The sequence below is a fragment of the Triturus cristatus genome, chromosome 5_1, assembly GCF_964204655.1.
Source record: "Triturus cristatus chromosome 5_1, aTriCri1.1, whole genome shotgun sequence".
Lineage (NCBI taxonomy): Eukaryota > Metazoa > Chordata > Amphibia > Caudata > Salamandridae > Triturus > Triturus cristatus.
In genome coordinates, this window is record NC_140587.1 from 432,623,726 (window position 1) to 432,644,129 (window position 20,404).

Here is a 20,404-nt window from a genome sequence, read left to right on the forward strand (position 1 = left end):
GCAGAATGATGTCGGAGGATATCCATTTGAAAGGCGAGAGGATCAAATGTAGTTACTGTAGGATTATACCCAGTTTTGACAGTAGAGGGTCAAACAGGAGCTAAATGTAAAGAAAAATCGAAGCATCTGGAAACATCTAGAGAAGGTTTGAATGAATCTGATGATGAATTATTGGAAGATATAATGGCAAAAAGACCCCTACCTTATGAAGAAAGTTCAGGATCAGTGACTCCGAGTGCCCCACAAATGATAAACATGACACCATTAACTCCCCAAGTCACTGATTTAGCTAAACAAATAAGAGGATGAAGTTAGACTGATTAATAAGGCAAGAATAGAACAAATACAGAAATTAAATTAATTAAATTTAAATGCTGAGGCTGTAACAGTACCTGTAACTATAGGTCCTGTGATTCCCTTAATTGGAGAAAGCTTAAAATTACAGAAAATACCTACTTTAACCGTTCCAAGAAGTAGTAACATAGTGAGTAACGAGGGTCAAAGTGGATCAAATAATAATACCCTGTTGGATCTACCGATTGGAGATTTAATGACTGAAACCCCAAAAAGAAATACCCAGTTATAGCCAAGAAAATTAGGTCAAAATATGACTCCTGTAACAGGAAGTTCGACGGGTCCAACCCCAGAAGAGCTTAGTAATTGGATAAAGGAATTAACAAGGATAGATACCCAGCCTAAAGGTGTGAATGTGAGTCAATTGAAGGTAGACTTGGAAGAAATTATTATTGGAACGATAAGTCCAGAAAGATTAGGAACTTATACAGAGGATGAGTTGTTGTTTCTGTGCGAGAGTATTACGTGGAGAACAAAGAATTTTCATGAGAAATTGTCAGAAGTAGCAGTTGAATTTGGGGTCGATCTTGAGATATCAAAGGTGTTACAAAAACCGTACCACATGGGCTTCACTGACATAGATTTAGAAAGTTTGAATACGTCTGGAAAAAGACTGCAGATTAAAGAATTTATGAACATTTTAAAGAAATGGGGAACGATAGAAAAATGGAGAAGTAAAAGGGTGAAAAAGAAAGAGGAAGCCAGTGGAAAAGGAACAGCCATGTTTCCAGTAAAAGAAACGGAGCAGGCAGAAAGAGTTTGTCCCATGAGAGAGGTTCCAGCTGGTGGGTATGTCCACATACCTTGGACTATACAAGATATATTGTCTTTTCAAATGATTTGCCAAGATTACGAGAGAAACCAGTTGAATGGTATAAACAAGTGGATCGATTTGTGAAGGTATCCAAAGTATTGCTGAAAGATCTAGATGGGTTGTTTGAAATAGTGGTTCCTGCAGATTTGTGAACCAAATGCAAGATTATGGTTGATTGGCCAAAAGATGAATATCCTAGAGATGCAAAAACAGGTGATCCATCTGAAGAGGTAATGAAAAAGTATCATCAGGTTATTTACCTTTTTGAAAGGGAAAATCAGTCCAAAAGAAACAGATTGGGTGAAAATTTATAGAACAACCCAGGAGCCTAAAGAATCTGTTCATGCCTATTATGAGAGGCTGTTATAGGTATTTAAACAGTATAGTGGATTTGAAAACATTGGCGATAAGGATATGGGACATTTTGTGTATCGGTTTGTTTATGGATTAAGAACTGAAATTAGTGCAATGATACAGCACATATGCTATGTTGGCAAAGCAAGTCTATCGATGAAATTTTGAGATATGCAAAGTACTGTAGCAGCGATATTGACTCTCGATTGAAAAATCTAAAAGAGAAAATGATGTGGGCTCAAGTAAAATTTGGCAGAACAGCAACAGGAGACAAATACAGTTTCACAGAACCAGGGTCAGGAGGGATCGACAAATAGTTAGACTCGAGGAAAATTTAAAATGAGTAGAGAAGAGGCTAAAAAGAAATTTCCTTGTCATGCTTGCGAGAAGTTGGAACATTGGAAGAATGAGTATAGATCTGCACAGAAGGGTAATGGCGCAAATCAAATTTTAAATCCACAGATGCAGAATGAAGCGATTGGAAAGCAGCAACAGCAGGTAGTTACCACCCAGTTACAGGTGCCTCAACCGCCCATACCTCCAAATATGAATGCTCATATGCAGATGTACAGTACAAGTTTGGGATTTCAAGGAGAAGAGCAGTTTGGTAACAGCTTGTTAGTTTCGCAGTATTTGGTGCGTGGTAGTGAGAGTGATTTGGAATTGATGAAGTGACGGTGCCTGAGGGGGAGGAAGAGTGCGTACTTGGCGCATCTTTAGCTGTAGATCAGTCAGGTCCCTTTATTTATGGAAAGGTAGAAGGAAAAGATGTCACCTTTTTATTGGACACTGGTGCTACCCGTTTCACTGTGAGAACAGCAGAAATCACAAACCTACCCCTCTCGGGAGAAACTATCCAAGTTGTAGGCGTTGCAAACAAACACATAAAAACCCCTGTTACAGCCCCACTAGAAGTTCACATTGGAGATTTCAAAGATATGCATCGGTTTGTAGTGTGTGACACTAGTCCAGTGAATCTCTTGTTTATAAGGTAAACAGTGGTTCTGTTGGGTGAAAGTATTGCTTTTCGCATTAGGCTTAGTCAAGCGTTAATTGAATAATGTACAATAATTAAACTGTAAACAACACACAAGACAGTTCAACTGCAAGACAAATTCTTTATATATATATTACGTCATTCATATATATATGCATCAATATTAATATTTCACGGAAGGCCGTCAGGCAATGGTGTGATGGCACAAGTGACACAGTGAATAATAAGTGCTCGGTGACAGTGTGCGTTGGTTTAAAATCGAGATTGTTCGAAAGTGGCCAGGGGGTGTACAATAGTAAAGCTGCACAATGGAAGATTTCTTTTTGGCGCAGTTTCTATGCGAAGGTCCACAAAATAGTCGACGTTTCAACCCTAGTACTGCACTCTTGATAGGTCAGTGCGGGTCTTCATCAGGACTTGAATTGAGCGTGACGGCCTGCGAGTAAAAGAGGGGGACTGAGTCAGGTGTGTTGACAATATAGAAAAAGGATCTATGTACTAAGGGTGGTGGAAAACTCACCTTAATCAGGGAGAAATTCCAATAGTCTAAGTCTATGGAGTAGGGAGGAACCAGTATGTGTCTCAGGATGCGGTTCACTCCAGTGGTCTATCGTGTTGATGGGCCTACAATTAATTACAAGCATTGTAAGTACAAAAATTGGGTGTGAGTTAACGAACAATGTGAAGGGGGAGCCTGACTTGCTCACCTATGTCAATTCACTGGGGCCCGTAGCCTTCGGGGCTCCGCCGTTGTGTCTCAACTTGGTTGTCTCTAAAAAGTAATAATTAACGGGAGGTTAGCGTGAAGAAACCAATGCAAATTGGCCTATGGGTGGTTTGAATAGGTGCAGGGTTGAGGCTCACCTATGTTAATAGCGAAGTGCTGTCTATAGTCCAGACCCTTCTATCCCCTGAGTATGGGTAGAGTTGGCTTCTTCAGACGGAGTTAACTGTAGAAAAACAAATTCTAATTTAAGTTAGATAGCCTTGGATCCGAGGGGACAAGGTCTGAGATTCCACGAGTTTGCTAGGGGAATCCGCGGGGAATCCGCTTACCTCATTCGGAAGGACGGGCAGCCGGCCTTAGGGTCCTGGCTCTTCTGATTGAATCGGCAAAGGAGACTGCAGTGAGTCTGCATAAAAACCTAGTACGGCGTGCGCGTGGACGCCGTGCGCTGTAGGTTGCTGGGCAACGGATTGCGCTAACGTCGATGGACGTGATATGTTGCCAGGTAACGGAGTACTGATACGTCATCTGAGGGATTCCGTGCGCCAATTGGTGAACAATGAGTGATGCAAGGCGCGAGCGTCAGGGAACGTCACTACTCGTCATGTGTTGCCATAGTAACAACGTAAACAAAGGGTGTCATCTAAGGAATACCGCCAAATACCGAACCGCAAGTGGAGCGTGGCGCGAGCGTCCAGGGACATCACCACAATACGGAGTGTCTGCGCACAGTTAATTAAAGATAATTAAAGATCGGGGAGCACAGTGAATGTACGGCGATCGATGAGGATGTAATCCCATGCCGGATGATTAACATTTGAATTAAAATCATTATGCAAAATTTTTAACGTGTGCTCGGGTGGAATGCCAAGATACAGATAGTAATAATAAAAGATTCCAGTGATTGTAAGGTTCATAACAGTCATGCACATAACATAGACAAATTCAGGGAGTGCCAAACAATACATATGTAAAGGTCAGACAGTTCTAAACGTACTTAAAATAGGGAGGACTACACACAGTGAATCCAAAGTATGTTAAATGATTCAAACAGTTCTGTGATGTGGTCAGGTGACTCATGTACAACGAGCTAAGGGGGTGATCAAAGTAAGCCCATTTGTTTTGAGATCTCCTCCATCTCATTCAACCCGTTCTGGACCGAGTTAAGCAAATGGATCCATCTACACTCCTTGTAATTCAGCATCCTCGCCATTGACCCACCCCTGTTGCTAGGGATGATATTTTCTAGTACCCACCATGCGATATCATTCGGAGAGTGATTGTGTGAGGCATAGTGCTCGACCATCGGAGCCCCGTGTGCCTTACATCTTATCCTACTCATGTGCTGCAGGATTCGTACTTTCACTTTCTGAGTTGTTTGTCCCACATATGTCAGTCTGCAAGGGCATTGGATGGCATAAATAACATTCATGCTGTTACAATTAGTAAACTGGGAAAGTTTGTATGTTCTACCAGTATATGTGAATGTAGTTCCTTCATAGCATAAGTCGCATGCCTTGCATTGCCCACATTTGTGGTGTCCAGTTACAGGAGCTAGCCCCAAAAGATCCCTGAGGTCAGGTTGTTTAGGTGTGTCCAAGTATGCATTCACCACCGAATCCTTAATGTTTTTACCTCTCTTGAAGGCGAATGTAGGGTCCTGTGATATCTGTAGTTCACTCGCGACCAGGTTCCAATATTTCTTTACAACTTTCTTTATTTCATTGCTTTTGGTGTTAAAAGTAGTCACACAGACTATTCTGTCTGTCTCTAGTTGTTTTTGGTTGGTCTCTAACAGTTGTTCCCGGGGGCAGTACCATGCCCGTTTCTTCGCCCGCTTGAGTAGGCCTCTTGGATAACCTCTCTCTCTGAGTCTGGACACTAATATTTCAGATTCCCTGAAATAGTCTGTCCTTCTTGTGCAGTTCCTCCTCAGTCTGAGGAATTGGCCATACGGGAGGTTGTCTCGCAGGCTGCGCGGGTGATGGGACTGGTATTTGAGTAAAGAGTTCCTTTCCATGGGTTTACGATATAGATCACAGTATAGCAGATTATCTTGTGAGCGGAATGTTAAGTCCAGAAAATCAATTGCTTCGTTATTACTTGCCATTGTGAACTGGATATCTGTAGATCTCATATTTAACCAGGTAAAGAAATTATTGAGTTCGATGTTGTCCCCATTCCAAATCATTATCACGTCGTCTATATAACGCTTCCATACTGCGATGGCATTCAGGTATGGGTTGTCCAGACTATACAAATGTTCCTCTTCGTAATGGTCCATGTACACATTCGCTAGACTTGGGGCATATGTAGCACCCATGGCTACGCCCTTACACTGGTAATAAAATAGTTTTTTGAAGGTAAAGTAATTCTTCTTCATGGCAATGTCCAGCAGGGAAATCAAAAATTTGGTAGGGATCCAATGTGGTCTTGATCTGGAATCCAATGTGTTTCTGATGATATCCAATGCAGCGTCTTGGGGAATTGAAGTGTACAGAGAGGACACGTCTAGTGTGACCAAGAGCTGAGTATTGGGATCAAATGACTGTCCTTCTAGTATTTGGATGACGTGTGTCGTGTCCCTTATGAATGATTTTGTTTTTGACACGAAGGGTTGTAAAAAATAGTCTATAAACTGATTGAGTGGTTCCAGGATAGAGCCACAACCCGAGACAATGGGTCTTCCAGGTGGCCTCTCCAATCGTTTGTGTATTTTAGGTAAGGTATATATGGTCGGTGTTCGAGGGTCTTTGTTGTTGAGGAAATCATATTCGTGCTGGCTTAGGAATCCTTTAGAGAGACCTCCCTTGGTCACTTTTTCTATCATAGATTTAAGAAGAGGAGTAGGGTCACGTGGGGTTGGTTGGTAACTATCCTCCATTCCTAGTTGTCGTTCAAGCTCCTCCACGTAGTCGTCTGTATTTTGTAGTACCACTGCCCCACCCTTATCAGCTGACTTGATAACGATGTTTTTATTATCACTCAAGGAATGCAAGGCACTTTTTTCTTCTTTGCTGATGTTGTATTTTATGTACTTTCTTTGTGCCACAATTTGCATGGTTTCTTCTAGCACAATCTTCTCATACGCAAGTATTTTATCACTCACCATGTGTGTCCCTGGGGTGAAAGTTGAAATAGGTCTAAATCCTGTGGCAGAGGGTACAGGGTTGTAGGTATTTTTGCTAAAATAGTACTTCAATCTGATTTTGCGGAAGAAGCGTTGCAGCTCAATTTTAATCTGGAAAGAGTCAGGGATGGTTGTAGGGACAAAGGAAAGTCCTTTGGCAAGCAGATCTTTTTCAGCCTGAGACATATTGTGACTTGATAGGTTGATGATTGGATCAGATGCGTTGGTATTATTCTGATTCATTGGAAGCATGATATTAGTTTCAAGCGATAGGGGTGTGGGTTGTGGTGAAGTCCCTGATTGGTCAGGGAGCTGGACAAAGGGTGTATGAACCTCTACCATCTGTATGTTTGCCTCCGTGTAGAAATTTCCCCGTGTGTTTCCGGTTGGTAAAACCGAACTCGTGATGTGCCTTGCTGAGTGTTCCTCCCCCTGTTCCATCCTCTCGGTCTCTCCCAGTTCTGAGCTCTCCCTCCGCCCCTGTTGTTTTGGCGGTAGCCCTCTCCTAAAAAACGTGAACCCTGGTTGGTTTGTGGGTTGGAGGAGGGTCCGTCAGATTCAGTATCTGAGCCACTTCCCACAGAAGAATTTGAGAAGGTGTAAAATCTTCTGGGTCCCTGCCGACTTCTATTGCTGAAGAAACCCTGACTGTCTTGCTGGTAATAGTCGTCTGATAAATAAGGATAGGTGATGTTCTTATCGTAATTCCTTATGTCTTTGGATAACTTATCTAGCTTCCTATTCAGAGTGATGGTGTTAAAGTCAGACAGTGTCTTTTCCGCTCCTTCTAATGCCTCCCTGGCGTTGGTAAGGGAGGTGTCGTCAATCAGTTCCTTTTTAAGGTTCTCTATTTCCTGTGTTAGATTTTTAACGTATTCTAATGCTGTTTCCACCCCCAGGACCATCCAATGCCTGGAGCAGTTGTTTGCTACGTAACTGAATCCTTCTCTGAATTTCGGGATATCTATGAATATAGCAGGCTCGTTGCGTACTTGTAGGCCTTTGGGAATTATGTTAGACTGAAGATATTTTGTCAATACATGCCTGTGAAGGCGTGCTCTGATTAACTTCTTCTCTAATCTCTCAATTTTAGCCAATTTCTCATTCAAACTGGTGTCTGCTGACACTCTATCGGAACCTAGTAGAAATCCAGAGGCTCCCTGGTCATGTATCAATTTGGCTATATAGTCTTCACTATATGATAAGGTTTCTCTTTCAGACATACTTAGAACACAACACAAAATAATGCACAAAAGAAAAATTGACAATTAGTCCGAAAACATTGAATGAGAGTAAAAACCCTCGCAGGTAAAAACCTGCACCATTTATATTTAAACAAATAATGGGGTGACCCAGTATCCCTCAGTGAATCTCTTGGGCAGGGATTTGTTGTGCAAAATGAATTGCACAATTAATTGTACAACGAATGGTGTTGCAATAATGACACCGGATGAGGATGTTGAATACAAATTATTGACGGCCCAACAGAAGTAAAATAATTATATTCATTACTTACTGAAGAAGATTTACCAGAGGAATTGAAAGGTACAGATGTGTGGGACTTTACGGAAAATAAATTGGCTTAATGAGAAATGTGGACCCTATTCAAGTAATAGTGAAGGATGGAGCAGTGTATCCAAATACTGCCCAGTACAAAATGAGTCCAGAGGTAATTGCTGGAGTCACACCCATGATTGATCAAATGATTGAACAAGGCATCCTAAAAGAAATAATGAGCAGTCCTTGTAACTCTCCCATTATTGGTATCAAAAAGCCTAACGGAAAATATAGACTAGTTCAAGACCTAAGAAAGATGAATAAAATTGTAGTACCATGTTGCCCAATAGTACCAAACCCTGCTGTAATGCTGTATCAGATCCCATGTGATGCTGAATGGTATACAGTCATTGATTTGTGTCAGGCCTTCTTTTCATCCCTTTGCATCTGGATAGTCAATATTTATTTGCCTTCCGGATCGGAGATCGTGTTTTGGCATGGTGCCGAGTTCCTCAAAGGTATTCTGAAAGTCCATCAATCTTTAATCAGATCTTGAAAAAATGTTTGGAAACTTTGAAATTGCCCAGGAACTCTGTCCTGATCCAATACATTGATGACTTACTGTTGGCATCCAAAACTCGAAAAGCATGTGTAACAGACTCCATTGCTTTGTTAAATCATTTAGCTGAAGGTGGACACAAAGTCTCCCCATCAAAGTTACAGTACTGTAGACAAGAAGTTCAGTACTTAGGCCATAAGTTTGAAAAAAGACTAAGGAAAGTGACCCCAGAGAGAATCAGTATAATCAAGATGTATCCACCCCGGAATCAGAAAGAAGTGAGAATGTTTTTGGGAATGGTCGGATATTGTAGGCAGTGGAAATGTGGATTTTCGTTGATTGCAAAGCCTTTACAAAAATTGACTAGAAAAGATGTGAAAGATCCAATTGTGTTAAATGAGGAGAGTATGGAGTCTTTCAATAGACTGCAAAACAGTCTTTGCCAGGTGCCGACCCTGGGAATGCCAGATTACTCTAAAGAATATGCATTACACTGTTGTGCGAGAGATGGTTGTGTGCCTGCGGTCTTAACTCAGAAGCACGAAATGGAAAGGCATCCAGTAGCATATTTCTCTGCTACTCCGGACTCAATGGCTGCCGCATTGCCAGGTTGCTTAAAAGCAGCGGCTGCCACTTGTGTGAGTTTGGAACAGAGTGAATCAATTGTGATGAGTTACCCTGTAAAAGTCTATGCACCACACTCTGTTGATATACTTTTAACTGGAACTCGAATTCAACATATGACAAATAGTCGGCTGACTAATTACGAGAGAGTAATCCTAGGTGCTGAAAATGTGAAGTGGTAAGATGCACTACTGTGAACCCTGCCACATTGTTACCAAATTCAGGGTGTGAGGAGGTGAGATAAGAAGCAGAACATGATTGTTTGGAAGTGACAGAGCTTTGTACCAAGCCCTGCCCAGATATTTCAGATGAACCACTGGAAGAGTCTGATTGCGAACTGTTTGTAGATAGATCTTGTTTAAGGAGAGAAAGAGGTGAATTTTGCACTGGATATGCTGTCTGTACTCTGCCTGGAGCCCTGGAATCGTCTTGTCTAAAAGGCATAAAATCTGCCCAAGTTGCAGAGCTGTTTGCTCTTACTAGAGCTTGTAAATTGGCAAAGGGTCTAAAAGTAACAATTTACACTGACAGCCAATACGGCATGATTTTGGTCAACTGTAGATGCAAAGAGGATTCATGACTTCCTCTGGGTCACCAATTCGGAATGGGAAAAACTGTAAAGGAATTGTTGGAAGCTTTACAGTTACCAAAAAGAATTGCAGTAGTGTAATGTGCTGCACACCAATCTGGAGATGATGATGTGACAAAGGGTAACAGATACACGGATCAATTAGCACGTTACTGTACACAAAATACCCTAGCTATAAATCGCTCTATTGAAAGAGGAAATACCAAATGCCACCTTATGGTCGCCATCACATTTGAGACATGGGATGAGGTGAGATAAATGCAGGAAGAAATCAGTGACAGAGAAATGGAAGAATGGAAAGGAGCAGGTTGTAGAAAATATTATGATGAGAAATGGATTTGTTATGATGAGAGACCAGTATTGCCACATTTATTACTTTCCAACATGGCTAGGATGTACCATGGACATGTGCACATTGGACAGGACGCCATGGTAAGAATGTTCAAACAGCCCTGGTACAATCCCAGGTTTAGATTAATAGCTGAAAGTTTGTGCCAAAGGTGTGTTGTTTGTCAGAAACAAAACCCAGGAAGAAAGACGGTGGTATGCTGGGGTGCAATTGGGAAAGCAGGAGGACCATTTACTAGACTTCAACTCGATTTCATCCAATTACATCCATGTAATGGACTAAAGTATGTCCTAGTCATTGTTTGTTTGTTTTCTCGCTGGGTGGAAGCCTACCCAACGAGGAGAAACAACAGTCTGACTGTTGCCAAATTGTTGTTGAGAGAATTGATCCCAAGATTCGGTTTTCCAGTCACTTTGGAATCAGATAGAGGATTGCATTTTAATAATGAAATAATTCGAATGATCTGTGCTGCGTTACAAATTGAACAGAAATTACATTGTGCCTGCCGACCTGAAGCATCTGGTATTGTTGAACAAATTAACGGCACCATAAAGTCCAAATTAGGAAACGTGTGTGCATCCACAACACTAAAATGGCCTGATGCTTTGCCCCTTGTGCTGATGAGTCTTAGAAATATACCTGACAAAAAGACAGGGTTAAGCCCCCACGAAGTGTTAATGGGAAGAGCCATGAGACAAGCATACATTCCTGCAAATAAACTGATGAATCTCTCTGATGATCGTGTGCTGGACTATTGCAGAGGAATGGCTGACCTGGTACGTTCTGTGTCCGGTCAGGTTGGAGGAGATGCCACACCGACACAGCGTGAGCAAGCACACAACCTGAATCCTGGAGAGTGGGTGCTAGTGAAAAAGCATGTGAGGAAAATGTGCCTAGAACCCCTTTTGAGCGGCCCTTACCAAATCCTATTGGTGACAACTACAGCAGTGAAGTGTTTTGGGTTGCCAAATTGGATACATGCGAGCCATATTCGTCTGGTCCCAAGTCCAATCGAAAGACCTGAAGAACTGCGACTGAGGAACAAAAAATCCACAACTGGTTGCTGAAGTGTGTGAGACTGAAGAATCTGGAGTGACAGATTCAAGTGAACTTTTTTGACGATGAACAGCCAAGCACAAGTCGAGTATAATGTGCACCAAATACTAGGACAGAAGAGACTGCTGTTGAGTCGGAAGAAGGTGAGGCTGTTATTGGACCAGGAGAAGGTGAAAAGGCTGCTGAAACAGAAAAAGAAACATCAGAGGTTCCAAATTCTGTCTCAGAAGAGAAAAAGATCGAAGAAGAATTAGAAGAGGGAGAATTAGCTAGTGAGTGAGACTCAAATACTGAACCTACAGAGACTGAAACACAAGAAAACCAAGAAAGACAGATAGAGATAAGACTGAACAAAAGAAGCAGCGAACAGGAAACAGAAAGTGATAAGATAGTGCAGGCAAAGAAACCTAGAAAAGGAGATTTCTGGCCAAGTGGGGTGAAAATACTGAAATACAGAATAATTAGAAGAAGGTTAAGAAACAGACCAGAACAAAGCAAAAAAATATTAAGTCAGACAGAACAAGAAGATTTAGGAAAAGGCACAAAGAGAAGATCAAAAAGAACAAGAATTCCCTGTAGAAAATACAAGGCCCCTGAATGGACTTATGTCATCCTTGAGGAGTTTGAAACTTTAGATCTAAATTCAGAGCATGAGAAAAGCGATATCGAGAATGAGGATGAGAGCAATTTGAGACCGCCTTAACAGAGAACTGTTCCAGCCTGAGGTGGATTAAAGGTTTTGTCAGAGCAAGTCATTTGTGAACTCTCAAAGTGGTAAAGAAGAAACGTCATTAGGTGTAGGATTACAACACCATATTTTTATATATATATATATATTTTTTCTTTAAGTAGAAGTTCATTTAGATTTTTCTTAGGCTTTAGCGAAAGGAGATTGTCTGACTTTTCTATGTTTGTAGAATACTAAAATGGGGAAAAACAAAGTGACTGAACAACCAAAATCTATACTAAAACGTAAATGTGTTAAATTTTGCTTTTGTAATATTTTCTTACTGACACTTATATGGATCCTATTAACAGAAATCATACCAATTTTTGATGTGAATAACATTAGCAATAATACTAACGAACTGTCTCCTAAAAGAATGAAAGATGTTGCTAAACAGACCATAAATACTAATGGAGAACAGTTAGATGGAAGCATACTTCATCATGAGGAATCGGATAATGATTTTTCATTAAATGTATTTACTAAGTTGTTGTATGAATATACTAATACCATGAATGTGAGTGACTGTTATGTTTGCATGAAATTGCCCTCATGTGTCTCTGAGGGAATAACATATCATCATATTTCTCTAACAAATGCTGTTTTATGTAGTGTCCTTAGTAGTCTATTTTACATGGAAGGTAAATTGGAGTATCAGAACATAGATGTAGATTTGGTATTTTCAAAGGTACCAATAATACGTAGACTAAACAAAGTAGAAAGTGCTAAACATGCCTGTCATATGGGTGAATTTTTTCATATTACCAAGCCATTAGATTTAGACCATGCTTACAAAAATAACCTAACCTGTCGACTGCATTATGAGGAACGATTGTTTTTTGATATGGTAGAACATAGAAGAGAGAGTTTTCAGAAAAAAGCGGTTGAACAAAAGACGCAACAACCACCTTGGGCATTTAAGGAAGGAAATTATGAAAAAAGTGAAACTTATGCTGCAATGTCTTTAGACTGGTCGAAGAGAGGGAAATTATGTCTATTGAGATCAAAGACTAACTACAATAATTATTTCATTGGCACGAGTGAATCTGAACGTACCTTTCAAATTACAGGAGGTTGGGGATGAAAGGGTGGAACTGATCCTGTCTTCCCGGGAATATACTATGTATGTGGTGGAAAAGCCTATTATAGGTTACCTGCCCACTGGTATGGGAGTTGCTACTTTGGGATTGTGTTTCCAAAAATGTATCATTTAAACGTAAAGGATAATAGTGTCAATGAAATAAAACAAGGATTACCACGCAGAAGGAGAGCAAGTTTTACTGAAATAATAGGTGATTTATTCTCTGCACTAATACCATCAGTTGGGGTAGTACTAAATTTGCATAAAATTCTAAGGCTGTCTACAGTAGTTGATCGATTATCAACAGATACTGCGGGTGGATTTTTAATGATTGATACCGAAATGGTGGCAATCAGATCAATGGTTTTGCAAAATAGACTTGCCTTTAATATTATTTTGGCAAGAGGGTGGAGTCTGTGGAACATTAAAAATTCAACACTGCTGCACATATATCCCTGAAAAAAGTAAAGAAATAGAAGGTTACATTAGGAACATTGCAAAGTTAGACAAGGATTTATCCCAACTGGAGGTTGACGGTATCAGGGAAAGAGTTGGAAAAAGTTTTACAGCTGTGAAAAATTGGCTTACAACGTTTGGAGAGAGTCTTTTAGGGAAGATAGTAATGGCAATGGTTTCAATAGCAATAATAATTTTAGTAATTATAACAGTGTATAAATGTTGTAGGTGCATGAAAAGAAGGAAAGTTACATTAGATAAAAAGTATAAAAAGAAAGGAGTAAAGAGAAAAAGAGATATGATAGAACTTGAGGAATTAAATGAAGAATATTATGATATGATGAAAAGGTTAGACGTGAGTGCCATGAAAAAGGAGAAAGATACAAATCTTTAAATAACATAACAGGGTGGTACTCGGTATCATGAGTATTTGTGATGGCTTCAAAAGCCATCAAAAGGGGGATTGATGGAGCGAGGATTCGAAAAAGAAACACGCTCTTGTTGAGTACCCCCATAACATATAATAATGTTAAGTAGACAGAATATTAATGTGCACCTATACATTACATGAGGGTAAAACGCTTCGCAAAGTGCATGAAATTAATCTTAACCAAACGTGAATAACTGAAGATGTAATAATATGGTGATTAGAATGTGTTGTGAATGGCTTACACTGCAAATTGTGCGCATAGTATACTAGAAGGCATGCTGTGTGATGCTTAAGAAATGCTAATTAACGTTGCTTTTACTTATGGTTTGCTAGGATAACTAGCAACTTGAATCTGGGTGAAGGAGGGTGGTTAACAGTGAACGTTTCATTACCAAATTATTAATAAACATCTCGCCATGTTTTTAACTTGACCAAAATGTGATGAGTGAAACTTGCAGTGCGCACAAACCACGTGATACTGTGGATAAATCTACTGAGCCAGCTGAAAGTGTGTGATGCGGTGAAGGACACGACACTTGACGAGCAGCCAACTTCTGTGCTTCCGTGTGAAAGTCTGCGAATTTATAAAATGTATAAACTTTGTCCTTAACATGATACTTTTTCCTCATGAGAGAGTAGGGATGTATATTGAATAGATGGGAAACGAAAATGAACAATGTGGTAGTTAAAGAAAGAATGATCTAATGTCAAATGACCATCCACCCCTCGTTTTTAACCAATCCCATAGCTAGAATAGGAGGCATTAGCATCTTTAGTGGGATGGACATGTACGAAAAGGGTATAAAGAATAGGTGATTCAGGGGTGGGGTTGGGTTGCTGCTGTGAGATCTTTGAGGGAGACGGAGAGAGTGAGGGTGTGCTGCTGATTTTTGGGTTGCAGAGAGGCCTAGTCGATTAAGTCCTATCCTTATCCTGATCTAAGTCTTTGATTCCGGACACTCTGGTCGGGGTTCCCTTGCCGCTACCTAGGCGAGGTCGGTGGTTTCCTCGTTCCTATTTCCTTGGGTTGGTATCTTGGAAAACTCGAGAATTTATTTTGTGCTTTGTCTCTTCATCCATTTTTTCTGAAATGAGAAATTAATTTGATGCCTATATTGTCTGATGTCTCTTTATGTATCCCCTCCTTGTGACAAATGTATTTGTTGAGATTGAGTATTTGCTAGATGATTATTAGATTGTATTCTCTCTCCTGAGGTGCTTTTCCGAATTAATGCATTGAGTTAGATAAAATTTAATAACTTACAAAATGTTTGTGGTTATTTGCGTCTGTCAATGATGTGAAATGACTATTTACCTTCAATTATTCAACTAATTGATCCATCGATCAAGACAATGAAGAATTGATCCTAGGTGATTATATGTGAATTTGTGGAAATCCATAACTATTGAATTAGGGTTATATGATTTGATAAGGAAATCGCAAACTTGACCACCAGCGCAACAGGGACATTGGGTGTATGTGTATGGGCCACAGTACATGGAATAATTGAATGTTCGTCCCTGTCCAAATTATTGGGTCTGCGCTGGATCACAGGCATATATGTATTAGATTTATTTTGAGTTAAGTTTCTTTGAGAAGAAGATAGACTGTTGAGTTTTCCCTCGTATTCACTTACTTTCAACAGTCTGCTGGTCATCTATTGATTCGTCCACTTGGGAGCCTCTACTGGCTCTTCTCATTTTTTGTGTTCCTGGCTACCTGTCAGGCCCTGGAACTTGGGGCTTTGAAATCCCTGAAGATGCTAATTAGTTGGAGTGATTCATCATGCTGGCCCTATTCACTCCCCCTCACATTAGTTCTGGTAGTCGAATCCCACTGTTTACCTGACTGGGCTTGAAGCTTGGAATGTCGATATGTGCTTTGTATACTGGTGCCTGCCTTACTGTTGGGGATGGGGGCACCATATCCCATTACCCTTCTTTAGTATGGAGTCTGGTCACCTGCTTTGTTTTGATCTCCCGGTTTTCACAGTGCAGGGGCTGAACCTTCTTGTATCTGAGCTGCTTGTTTCCTCATTTGGTTCTCGGCCTAGAGGGGCTAATTTGTCAGCTTGTCCTTTGAGTTCCTTGAGCGGTGGTTGTCAATGTTATCCTCAGCTCTCTTTTTGCCTTGTGAGAACAGCTTTTTCAGCCCTAACCTCAATTGGGAGGCCTGGTCCTCCGGGCTCAGTGATTGCGCTTTCAAACTACTGCGCTTCTAAAAATTGATGGCTTACTTCTGTGCTAATGGTTAGGGCTTTGCTGGGCTTATGGGATAAAGTCTTTCACTTCCATGTTTGAAACTGTGCCATTTCTTGCAGGCTGTCTTGGCGGTGATCAATGGCAGTCATGCTTGCTTTGATTACGTTGTGGCAAATCTCATTGTTTCTATTCTACTTCCGGGTTTCAGTCCTTAGGACCTTACCTGCTGTGTGCTTGGTTTCCAAGGCAGTCTTGGACCGATTTGGTGGTTAACTCAGGAGGTTTATGAATAGCAGTTCTTTGTAAGTGTACCTGCAGTGGCTGGAGTTTTAGCTTCTCGGAAGAAAAAGTGCATGTCTCCAGCGAGTGGACACACCTCGTGGTAAAGGACTGGAATGAGGAAGTAGAATTAGAGTAACAAGATTACTAGTATGTAGTCAAACCACTAACTTCTTTCAGCTGATATAGCTGATACATGATTTGTCAAAAATCCCAACTTGAGACTGATTATCACTTAAAGGGGAATTATGTGTTGTGTTCTATTATTCTTTATTGTATGTGGCGCACGCGATGTTGCGTGCGACTATGTTGACTTTTGTACATCTGCTTCCATTACATCTGTCTTTCATATGTCAGTGTTCTGGAGCGTTAGGACAGTACACTGAAGACGGCTGAAGTGGAAGGAAGGTCACAGAAGCTTTCTGATTGTAACCGATGTTTTAACTAATAAAGACGATTACTTATAAGGCTATGACTTTACACCCTTACTACACTGTTGACACCATTCAGCCATACTTTTACTTAACAGGCCTCCTCAGAACATATGATAAAGACTTCTGTGCTGGTGAGGTAATGTGGATGTTGGGCTCCTTATGTCATCATTTCTCTCACTCCTGGGAGTAAGGTTTGTCCTAGCTTATTTAAAACAACTCAAAATATGTCAACACAGTTCACTTCCTTTAATAACCCTTAAGACAAGAAGACAAGAAGTTGCAAAGTTGCGGCTGATACAGCTCAAAATACTGAACCGGGTGTATGTCTCAGGCACTAGGCTAGTGTTGATGGGGAGGAGTGCAGATGGGTTCTGCCGGCGACGGTGTGGGGAGAGGGGGACATTTCTCCACATAATATGGGAATGCCCACGAATTCAAGCATACTGGGCGAAGATACACGACTGTATGAGCAAGGTTTGGGGGGTAAAATTGCGGCCTGAAGCTAAGCAGTGCCTCCTGAACATTTGGGAGCCCACGGAACTATTGGTGAAAGGCAAATTGTGGGTAACACTGGGGCTGGTAATTGCAAAACGTAACATAGCGCGCCTATGGGGAGCACCCCCACTGATTAGTGCATGGAAGAAGGACATGGACTGGTGTATGCGGCAAGAGAAGACAGTGTATGTTTCGAGGGGGTGCCCCGGGAAGTGGGTAGCGGTCCGGTCTTGTTGGAATGCATATCGTGGTAACATCTGCAAACCTCCCATGTTCCCCCCCGGAAGAATTGTTGACTCAATAGTGTGTCGGTACTGTCTACCCCCAGTATGCTGTTCCACATTAAGCAACAATAATGTCTGTAAGTCCAAGGATGCAACACTGTAACATCATTAAGTGAAAACTGTGACACGACCAACAAGTTTGTTTGTTAATAAAAAGATTTAATAAAAAATGTTTAAAAAAGAAGACAAGAAGTTGCAAAAATTGTTTCTGGGTTTTATCATTGGACGTATTCTCCTTCCATGCTCCCACAGGGTTGTTTTATGATGCACTTCGTAAAGAGAACCACGTGTATCAATCAATCAGGATTTATACAGCGTGGCTAATCACTCGATGGGGTATGCTGGCGCTTCTGTATAAAACCACTTCCTGATGCAAGTGAAAAAGAACTCTTTTCTCTACCCCTAAGCACCTGCAATCATGTTATAATGATTAGTATGCCGCATGGAAAAAAGCTATAAAGCTCTTTTGTAAACACGCAGACATTTGCGAGTGCGTTGTAACAACAGGCCCATCCAGTCAAAGTGCCAAACCGGCTCAATGGCATCTTTGTGCAAGAAATTGTTATGAAAATCAGGTATATTAAAACAACGTTTCCAGTATTGCACTTCTATACCCCACCATTGTCAATACTGGATAGAAGAAGTTGGCAAATGCCACTTAAATTGATAAATAAAAAACAAATGCTAAGTGCACACATCCACTTTTAATTCAGCAGAGTACCCAGCAGCAAATGAGGCTAAAGCACTAACAATGTAAATGCCCATGATGGGTGGGGGAGCACCAGAGGCGCAGGTGGGAAAAGCCATGGTGGGGTGGGGGATAAATAAATATAAAACTGGTGTTTCAAACTAACACCAAGGGAGAGCGCAATATGGGTACCCCGGGTATGGGGGAAAAGTAGAGGAGAGAGAACAGCACATAAGGGGTAGCAACACAGCGTGGGAGGAGAAGCAGCCAAAAGATAGCAGCACAAACACGAGAGAGCAACATGGACTGCACATGGGGGCATGCAGGTGTTAGAGGAGGGAAGAAGCACACAAGGGAGAGAGCTAGAAAACACATGCATTCTCATTGAGTGCTGAAGGGAAAAACGTAGGTCCCCATTAGCAGTGGAAGGATGCATACCATCCAGTCAAAAGAATGGTACAAAGAGTATGCTTCAGAGGAAAGACAAACAAAAGAAGGGGAAGGCAAGCCATCGAATAAGAAGCAAGCAATTGACAGTGACAATAAAGCCAGCCAATTGTGAGAAGTGGGATGACTTGAACCCCAATTTAAGTGTTTTAGTAAGCTCCCAATAAATCTTTTGCAGACAGGCAGTTTGCGCTGTCTGGTAGGCGAGACCTCGGAATGCTCCTCGGAATGACAGCTGAGCTCTACAAGTGTCCAATTACATTACATAAAGAAAAATCGCAAAAATAAGGGTAATTGGCTTTAGATTTCTGAATCTTTATTCAAAGTGAAAATAAAACATTTAATTTCCCATTCGCACATTAGGGTTGTGAGCTTCTTTTACATTTCTGTTTATTTTATTTAGTTTAATGTTTTTGTATAGTGCTCACAGCCCTTATCCATTGCTTCAGAGCACTTGAATTATCAAAATACTGAATTATGTTCTGCTTGAGAAGGCCCCTTAATGTCTTTTGTTTTGTATAAACGTAGCCTCTCTGTGTCACTTGGCTGATTCAAGTATTTTTTGTTCTCCGTGGATTGAGAGCCAGGCCACTGATCCAAAGAATGAGTGTGCTCTGGTGTGCCACTTACTACATGGCATCAGAGCAGGTAGGTGGATGCGGAAATAACCCGCATTTCAGATAAAAGCTCTTTCTGAAAACTCTTCTGATGTTTCTCAACAGACTCAGCTGCACGGGACAATCGTTGCTGTTCAGTACCAGGTCTCATTCCCATGACATCAGCTAAACCCGACGCACTGAAGCATCAGATAAGTCACACAAAACCCACAGCAGCATGACAACACGGTCCAGTGATCGGCAGAGTCAGCGCCTTTTAGAAATAACAGCTTACGAGCATAGGGGAAAATAAATGATGCAGGTAACCTCTGGCCGGGGAGCGAAGGACAAGCGTGTTCAAAGACGCAAGAGCTAGGGGCAATATTCCATAAAGCGAGCACTGACAACACTAACTTAAGACAGGTTTCTGCCACAGTTTGGAGCTAACTGATGCCTTAAATAGTTGAATACGTGGTTTTGCACCACATTAGAGGGTGGTGTATAGTCGATTGCTAGTGGCAATGTAAACTCACGTTCTGCTTTGGCTAGAAATATAGCAGAATGCTTGACGCCTGTAAAGTAAACGAAAAGCAACATAACACGACTAAAATATTAAGGGTACAGCACAACAAAACAGTTAAAACAGACAGCAACGCAACAAAAACTGTGAACAAAAACTGTGAAACACAACAAAAACTGTACAACACATTAACAACACAATGCAGAACTAACACAGAAACAACATAACAAATATATACTAACATTCAAGTCAGACATTGCCACGTCTATAAATCTGTTTTTATAATACGATGGGAAAGGGTATTTGCACCAAGCACTGTTTTACTTATCACCAAAGTAATCTAATGTTTTGTGATCCGGCCGTTACCTTTAGTACTAAATACCTTCTCTTTACATAGTCTTCATTAGTGCAACCCCGTAACAATCTGAAATCTCTTGAGCGATGGGTAGGAAGTACTGGCCTCCTGTTCCCTCACTCCATTTTAATTCAAATCCTAAATTGCTATTTAAATCTTGCAAGGGAGCTCCTTCTTTGTGAAGCTGACTAAAAGTTTTTTGAAACCATATAACAAAAGTGATTTTCAGAAATAAGTGAACTTAAAAAAAATTACCTAATTTCCCTTAATTTTATTTGATAACCAAAGTACACTGGATGAACCAGCAACTAGAAAAGCTCCATTAAAAGCTGCTTGTTTGCATTAAAGGAAGCAGTGCTT

General features: G+C 40.9%; 1 protein-coding gene across 1 annotated transcript in view; it reads right to left on the reverse strand.

Annotated features, from left to right (window-relative positions):
• Nucleotides 1-20,404, reverse strand: part of CPQ (carboxypeptidase Q) — a 1,977,691-nt gene that overhangs the window by 1,624,561 nt on the left and 332,726 nt on the right. The window lies entirely within an intron of this gene.